We start from the raw sequence: 8,696 nt of genomic DNA, 5'->3' as shown, positions 1-8,696 counted from the left end.
TGGGAAGACAATGGGAACGGGGGACCTAAAGACAAATGATTATTTTTGGTCTTGCTACGTTTTCACCTTTATTCTCTGGTGAAAGAAAACATGAAGCCAAAAGTGATCACCTAGCCATGCCCATTATTCCTCAAATCCAGTGTCTGAGCTGAACACATGATCCCAGTGACATGGGGATAGCCCGGTGTTCCAGAGCTTGCAGCTCTTTATAATCCTCTGTAAACTTTTCAGGAGGTTTCAGGGGTTTCTGACAAGCTGAACAGCTCCTGTAACAGGAAAGCAAACAAGGCTCGCACAGCTCCCAGCCCACCTTACGTCATATGGATAAAAGGAGGAGATGTGACCTCAAAGAATGACAGCAGTGGCTATCGCTCCTGCAAAATTTGTATGGATTATTTTCGGATGCACGTCAATTCAAATTTGTCATCTCATTTGCCTAATGGCACTTTACTCAGTAACTAAGCAAACTATTTATTTCTGTGAGCGTTGTTTACCTTCATGTTAATTATTACCTTTCAGTTTTGAGGGTAGCAAAATAAAGCTTTTTCCTTTTTTATTTTTCCCCGGAGGTTTTTATCTGCATCTCCCCCATGACACAGTACCCAGCAGGTTTACTAACACAAAACTGTGGCTGGGCAGACACTGGAAGGGTGCTGCTCTGTCCCTGTAGGTGTTCAAGGAATGACTGGATGGGGCACTCAGGGCTCTGGTCTGGCTGACAAAGGTTCATAGGGCTGAGTGCTCTGGTCTAACTCTGGTGGTCACAGGTTGGACTGGATGATCCTGGAGGGCTTTTCCAACCTGAATACTTCTGTGATTCTAAAACCTCTCCAGGAAGCCACATTTCTAATCCACCCCAGATGCATGGAAAGGGCAGAGGGGTGAGTCCCTTTACCAGGTTGGACTAAAATAATTTCAGCTCCTGTCAAAACAAAGCACTTTGCATATCCTCAAGAAAAAAATTGTATTTTAAACAAAAATTCTGCAGATGTGGAATACATTGTTTGCCACAAGCTTCAAATATACCACTCCACACATGGAAATGGATATGGATATGGGTATGGATATGGATATGGATATGCCCAAGGTGACTAAGACATGAATTTAAATACATGTTCTCTAGCAGTGCTCCTGTTCATGAATTCCTGATCCCAGGCACAACAGGCACTAGAGCTCAGAGATGAGCACTCCATCCCCAAATCAGGACTGATTCCAGATACTGGTTATTTGAAAAGAAGGCTAAAAATGGCTATATCAAATGTGAAATTCGAAGTGAGAGAAAGAGATTCACGTTAGGATAAGGACAGAGCTATATCAGGTGGAAAAGCCAGTTTTTAATGCATAGAAGGTAAAGACTTTGTTAATATTTGAGTTATGCATCAGAACAAAACGGAACAGCTGAGAAAGAGTAAAATTAAAATCACCCTCCTAATTAAGTTGGAACCAGAACGCCTGGCAAGGAGATGTTTTGAAATGTTCATGTGGATAAAATCCAAACAGCCTTAGGGTATGGAATGAAACACCTAACCTCAATCAACACAATTTTTGATGACTGCAAGCCTGAAATTGTGTAGGTTTTTTTTTTGCGTAGGAAGTGTTTCCAGGTTAGTTAGATAAGTGTTATCCAGCAGTGTATGAAACCATTGGATCTGAGGTGTTCTGCAGACAGGCTTGTCTCACTCCTGTCCACCATGAACATTTGAACTGTCCAGATTCTGATGCTGTGCTTAACTTCCTTATTTCACACTGATCTTGCACTGCCTTGTGCTGAGGAGGATTTCTAGGTAATTGGCCATCCCTAAAATATTCCAGCCCAAGGATAAGAAGAGCATCCAAATCATTGCAATGTAAATCTCCATGGTGCTGCAGAGACTTGTTTTGGAGCAGGTAACAAATCACCTGATACGAAAATATTGCATGCCCAGTGGGTGCAGCATACAGAAAAGGATGTAACATGGTTACCTTGTCATTCCTGCTGTGCTTTGCATTTGTTGGGGCTTTTTTCCCCACTCAGCATTGCTCACAGGTCTGCCTTTACTCATTTACATTCATTAGTGCTGCAGAGCAAGGAGCCTTGGGCAAGGGGTGCAGCATTCATATTGCTGAAGTGTAACAGAAATTATCTACATGTAAATATTTCCCCTCTTTCCTACCCTCTGGGAAGTCTATAAACATTTAAAATCCCCAGGAGCTTAGTTGCAACACTTCAGAATTATTCTGTGTGGAACCATCCATATTTGATGGATCTGGGAAGGAGCTCCAGCCTTTCACACAAGTTCAGCCGCTGGAAGTTCATGAGGTGTCTCTTGCCACATCCACACTTCCATTCCCAGCCGCCCTACACGGGCCCGACCCCGGATGATCCCAGTTCATGGAGCCCAGGAGAGAGGGTGGAGGAGTGTATTTGTGGTGAAAGGAGCCACGGGGGGTTGTTTGCATGGCAGCTCTGGCCCTTCCCACGGAAATCGAGTTAAGAGGAAACACAGGCACTGCACAGAGTCAAGTGTTCTTTTCCCAGGAATAGCTGGATCACTTACAGAGCGGCAGGCATAGAAACGCTCCCTGGAGCAGCAGGAGATTGTGATTCCCACCAGCCCTGCCACCAGCTGCTGGTCTGGGCACCACTGATGGCCTGTCCCAAGGCTGTGACAACCTTTGTGATGGCTGGAAACAGTCACACGCAAGAACTGTCGCTACCTCAAAGAAGCACCAGCCCAAAATTAGCTGCCCAGACAGAGCTCTGTGCTGGTGACATAAACCCTGCTATTTCCACTTAACCCTGGCCTCCAGCCCACTAGCCCTAGGTTGCTGGCAACTCTCTCCAAAACAATCCCTGGAAGAATGCCATCCGAAACGAAACCCCAAAATAACACACATGGCCAGAACACCGCAAAGCCCTCATTTACTTAATGAACTCCCTCCAAGCAGAGCACAGAGAGGCAACCAGCACAGAGTTTCCAGAGCTGCTGGAAACCACGGAACCAGACAAGCTGATTATTTCTGTTGGGCTTGTATGATTTATCTTCGCTACACTGGGGGTCAGGATGAGAAATAAATCCCAAAGTATAGTCAGGACCGCCTCCAGATAAAGAGAAAAATAGTGGAAGAGAGACATGTCAGTATTAAACCAAATTTACAACTGCTCCACAACGAAACGCCATCAAAATTCATGTCACGGGATGAGTTGTGTGAAGGACAATAATAGGAACCATAAATTCACACACTTTACTTGTAAAAACAGTAATTCATCTAGACTTCAGTTAGTGCCTAACCTAGACACTTCAGTTCCTGGAACAAACACTCTTGTGTGAGAACACATCCCCTTGGATGGTTGGAGTTGATGGTCTGCAAGGTCTTTTCCAGCCTTAAGGATCCAGTGATCCCCAGTTCTGCTCTTGGCAAAGGGCTGTTTCTGCAGGCACATGGTGCACCTGGCTGGCTTCAGGTTCCCCAAGACATCCAAATGGCAATGATCAATGGAAGGTGCTCCTGAAGAGGGATGATTGACACAGCTCCAGCACCAAAAAGAGACATGGGATGTTTTTCCTGGCAGATATAAACTCTCTGGGCTGTGGGTCTGAGCTCTTACAGGCATTGCAGGGCTTGTAGATCCTTAATTATTTTCTATTTCTGTAATTTTGATTATTTTACATTTTCCCTAGCTGCATATTCTAGGGAGAGGAGTCAAAGCCAGTGAGGCTTTATCTCCTGATGAGCATCTCCAGGGCACAGTTTCCACTGGAGGCTGGGTTTTAAGCCCAGCGAGCTGGCCAGGTTTTTATGCCATTGCATAATTGACCATCTCAAAAAGCAGAAAAGCATTTGAACAATTTTCAGATGATTTGCTTTTGCTTAGAGTCATACTTCTTGGCAAGACACAATATGATGCTATGTCTCCTTCCCAATCATCTAATTTCACTTTGAATAAAGCAGCAATTTCTCCAGTTTGTCTCTCCTGAGATGTACATTGTCTTGATCTTGTTCTGACCTGAGTAGTTTAACTCGCAGTATTTCATCAAGTGCTTCCAGTTCCCACTGGTAACTACAAATAATTCGAGTTTCTGGAGGCCTGTCATAGAAAAGAATCATGGGGCACAGTTTTAATCTGGTCACTGATTCCTTTTCCCTCACCAGTAACCAGCTCATTCAGTATCATTTCATCCCTTTTATTTCTTAATTCCTTCCTACTTTTTTTTTTTTTTTTTTTTTTTTTTTTTTTTTTTTTTAATTCTAAGGGTATATTGGAAGTGTGGCAAAGTGACAAGCCATTGGAAAACAGACTTGATTTAATTCTGGAAGTGAAGATGAGTAGAGAGGAGCCTTGGGAGTTTGGGTGTGTTGCAGTGGGCAGAACCTGCTCCAGGAGCCTCCCCACCCTGGCACAAGCCACAGCCATAATTTCTGTGGGCACTGTCCATCCCAAGGGCCGCCACGGCAGCTGTGTCATGGAACATTCTTCCCTGGCTGACACCAGATGACTCCTCCAGCCTCCAGCTGGGAAGAGCTAGAGTCAGTTTTAAGGAACTCAGTGTGTCAGTATCAATATTTTAATCCCTTCTAGGCCCCAGGGAAGAGCCCAGGGATACCTTGGTGGCACCTTCCCTGTGGAAGGAAAGGTTCACCAAGGGACAGGTCACAACAAGGGGCTGCAGAGTGGAGCTTCCCCCTTTTCAAAGCCCTGGATGTGATTGCTCTGGGGAGACCTTGGAGCCCCTTCCAGTGCCTAAAAGGAAGGGGCTCAGGAGAGCTGGTGGGGGACTTGTGGCAAGGGATGGAGGGACAGGACACAGGGAATGACTTCCCACTGCCAGAGGGCAGGGATAGATGGGATATTGGGAAGGAGTTGCTCCCTGTGAGGGTGGGGAGGCCCTGGCACAGGGTGCCCAGAGAAGCTGTGGCTGCCCCTGGATCCCTGGAAGTGTCCAAGGCCAGGTTGGACAGGGCTTGGAGCAACCTGGGACAGTGGAAGGTGTCCCTGCCCATAGCAGGGAGTGGAACTGGATGGGCTTTAAGGTCCCACCCCAACCCAAACCATTCTGGGATTTTGTGATTCCATGAAACCATGAATTCACAGACAACCTTACAAAACCCTGCAGAGCAGAGCTTGCTGGGTGGAACAGCAGGTTTTGCACTGTTGTAAATCTCGTAAATGCTCTTGTAGGAAAAAAAATCGTATTTGCAGAAGTAACATTTCCTTTCTTTAAACTGATTGAAAAACGGGGTTAATGAATAAAGCTAAACAAGCTTCAGTACCCAAAGGCATGTTTTATGTAAGAAAGCATTACACTGAAATAATTTTCCACTCAGCAAAACCTACTTCAGTTTCCCTTATCCAGTTCAATGTCCATGTATTTAAAGCAAAGGAAAATTCCACATGATTGTAGTTGCACAACAAAAGAACATCAGGCTGGATGACAGATTTCACTAAAAGTTAAGGAAGAAGTTGCTAAAAGAAGATCCCAGCATTCTGCACTGAGGAGGGATGTATTTGGAAATCTCTCTAAGGAAGGTTTTTGTGAAGGTTTCCCACAGAAAGATAGCATTTCAATATACAATGCTTACTAAAAATGGCACAGCAGAAGCAATTACCTTAATGTGAATTGCAGCTGCTGACCAAAAGCAGATAAAATGTCAGCTGATGTTTCTTTATGTAAGGCAGTTACAAAATCTCATGACTTACTTCAGAGCTCCCTGTGATCAAATGTCCACATCGGAAACACGGAGGCTGCGTGGGGAAAAATGGGGGCTCTGCAAAAAATCCCAGGATCACAGGAGCAGGGAAGTTCACAGCTTAACTTTGGCAACAATTGCCAATAACAATCGCCAGTAAAAAAAACATCCTTTTCTTCAGTCAAGAAAGAATGAAAAATATTTTCCATTTTAATATGTACAGCTTATATAGGGGGGAAAAAACCCCATAGATGAAGTGTATCCAAACACAGTCTCTGAAAAATCATTTGAAATTAAAAAAAAAAAGTTTAAAAAAAAATCCACAAGTCTAATCCAGAGTGTGGCTGCCAAAATCTTATGTTTATCTAATAGCTCATGTTTATGGCCTTCCCCTTTAAATTCACCAAAAAAAAGGAATTTAAAGTCTGGTGACCTAAAAAAAAAAAAAAAATGGGACAGATCGTAGCTAGAATGAAATTTTCAGTCAGCCTCTACCTCAAACTACCATACAGCATAAAAATGTTGTGCTTCATCCTCCATTCATCTACACTCCTTGGAAAAAGGTTGTCCTAGAGAGCTCCGAGCTGAGTTTAAGTCATTGAGGGCTTGTTTGTCAGGAACTAGTCAGGTAGGACTGAAGTTGTGACTACCAGGAGTCCCAATGAGGAAAGGAATTGTCTAATCCACTTCATTTGAACAAACAAACACAGTTCTGAAAGCAATTTCTGCAGGGGCTTCATTCGCTCCCTTTCATTTAAAATCATGGGGATACATGTCTGGGCACCTCCCAAAGAAAGAGCTCAGCCTGCCTTTGGATCGGGTGGAGATCCACATTTAAGCTGAGCAAAAAAAGGAGCAATTCTTGTGCTCTTTTCCTCTCTGGTTTGGTAACAAACTGATGTGTATCACATCCCAAGCAGTGTGCAGATGCCCTGTAGTCATGATATCCTACAGGTATCTGGCAAAGAATTTGTAAAGCAAACAGGCCTGGGAGAAACCTGGGCACTACACAGCACTGTACAGGTGTCTCACTTCACAGCTCATCTCTGCAGGTAAATCTGATGTAAAGTCAATCTTCTCACCTGTTTCATTACAGCCTTTGACTTGTAACTGAGTCTGTCAAGAATGCCAGGGAATTAAAACAAGAATTCAGAGACGTTATTAAAAACAGGGGCATGGAAAGGGTTTGTTGAGCAGGGTTTACTCTCTGCAGATGTTAATGATAAAATAAAATAAAATCTCATACTGGAAAACATTCCTCAAAACTTTTACTGGTTTGGAAATAACATACAAGATGCGGATTTCTTTTGTTTTCCAGTAAATTAAGTCCAAAGGGAAGCTGCTCTAAAAAAAAAAAAAAAAAAAAAAAAAAAAAAAAAAAAAAAAAAGAAAAAAGAAAAAAAAAAAAAAGGAGCGGGGCGGGTTTGCACATTTTTTTTTCAATAAAATTCCAGGAGTAAAAAGAACCCCAACTGAAGCTGATTTGGATAACAAACATTCCCTGCCAATCACTGTCCATGGGATTTCTCCTGAGGGTAAGGTAGTCCAGCTCCCAGCTCTCACACGCTCTATATTCATACGTAGTTTTGCCTGGAACTGATTTGTGTTCCGAATAATTCCAAAATTGCGGTAGCCTGGAAACTCCATAAACGAGGCACCTTTTTACTGCAGTTTTCCTGGGGAAAATAAGCAAACCTCTCTTGTCTCCAAACCAGGTAATGAGTACTTATGTTTCCCAGCACTACCCAGGGTGCCAATGAAACTGGGACCCAAGTGATCAGAGTGCTCCGTAAGAACATAGCAGGAAGAGACCAGAGAAGTAGAGCCCAGTTGCCTGGCCAGGGTGATCCCATGAAAGCACAAAGAAATTTCATAATCAAAACCCTTCTGTTAAGAGAGTTCTAATACTGCAAAAGGCACAAACAGGAGCTTAAAGACACCAACTTTCTCTGGAAGTTCTCAAGAACATTTTCAGAACATCCAGGATTGTGATTGTATCTGTGTCTGATCAGCCTCGGAGTGTGCTTGCTCTGGGAGCAATGTATCCAAACTGACAGCAAACTTCAGACTGAGCTCTTTCTGCCATAAAGGAGCAAAAAAAAGGCACAGAGCAAATGAAACAGATTCACATCCCAGGAAACTACTGTGCTATGAAACATGAGATTGCCACGGTCACAAAGGGAGAAAAAATATTTCAAGTACATTAAAAAGGCTCAAGGATAAATTCAGTGCTAATTCAGCTGTCTTCAGCTGACCCATTGAAAAATGGACCAGCACCAGTGCCAAGAGACAATGTTTTCCCTGTTGCCTTTCAATCTCCCCTTTTTTTTGGTGGCATTACTGAAGCATGTCAATGCTTACAGGTCACTGCATCCTCTGTCCTGAACCCTTGCCTTGGAAAGGTGTGAATTTATGGAGTTAAACCTAAAATAGAAACAGGAATAGCTTCAGGGAATTGCCTCTCCAAAAATGTCAGCAAATGCAAAAAGGCTGAGGTTGACGAAGGTTCTCTGTTCCGCAGGCTGCTCCCACCTGGACTAAAAGGTACTTCAAGTAACAGAAAGAAAAATAACATCATCTTAGCAAAGATGGTTTGTTTATGTGCTAAAACAAAAAGAGCACTTAGTTGACGCATAAAATCTCCACCTGGTGGTGAATCCTGCCACAGCAAACTTCCATTTCTAAAAAAAATTCCCTTTCTGACATATAACCAGCTCTTTGCCTGAAATAATCCCAAAGCAACAAGTGAGGAAGGGCAGCCTTCAGAGAAGCAGCACTATTGTATCTCCCTGATTTTTCATTATTTTTTGAAAGCTGAAGAATCCTTTCAATTCTACTGCAGCTGGCGGTCACACAAGTGACTTCCCACCTTCCCCACCACCTTCCCCAGCCAAAATCAGACTCGAGAGAGCTCACGTCACACTGAATGCAGGATTGGGTGGAAGGTGGGAGGGTGGGGGGCACTGGCTGGTCTTCCAGCTGCAGAACTACTGCTTCCCAAGGGGAAACATCCTCTTCACAAAGCC

This window comes from Sylvia atricapilla, chromosome 9 (genome assembly GCF_009819655.1).
Source record: "Sylvia atricapilla isolate bSylAtr1 chromosome 9, bSylAtr1.pri, whole genome shotgun sequence".
NCBI lineage: Eukaryota > Metazoa > Chordata > Aves > Passeriformes > Sylviidae > Sylvia > Sylvia atricapilla.
Note: the sequence above shows the minus strand (reverse complement) of the source record.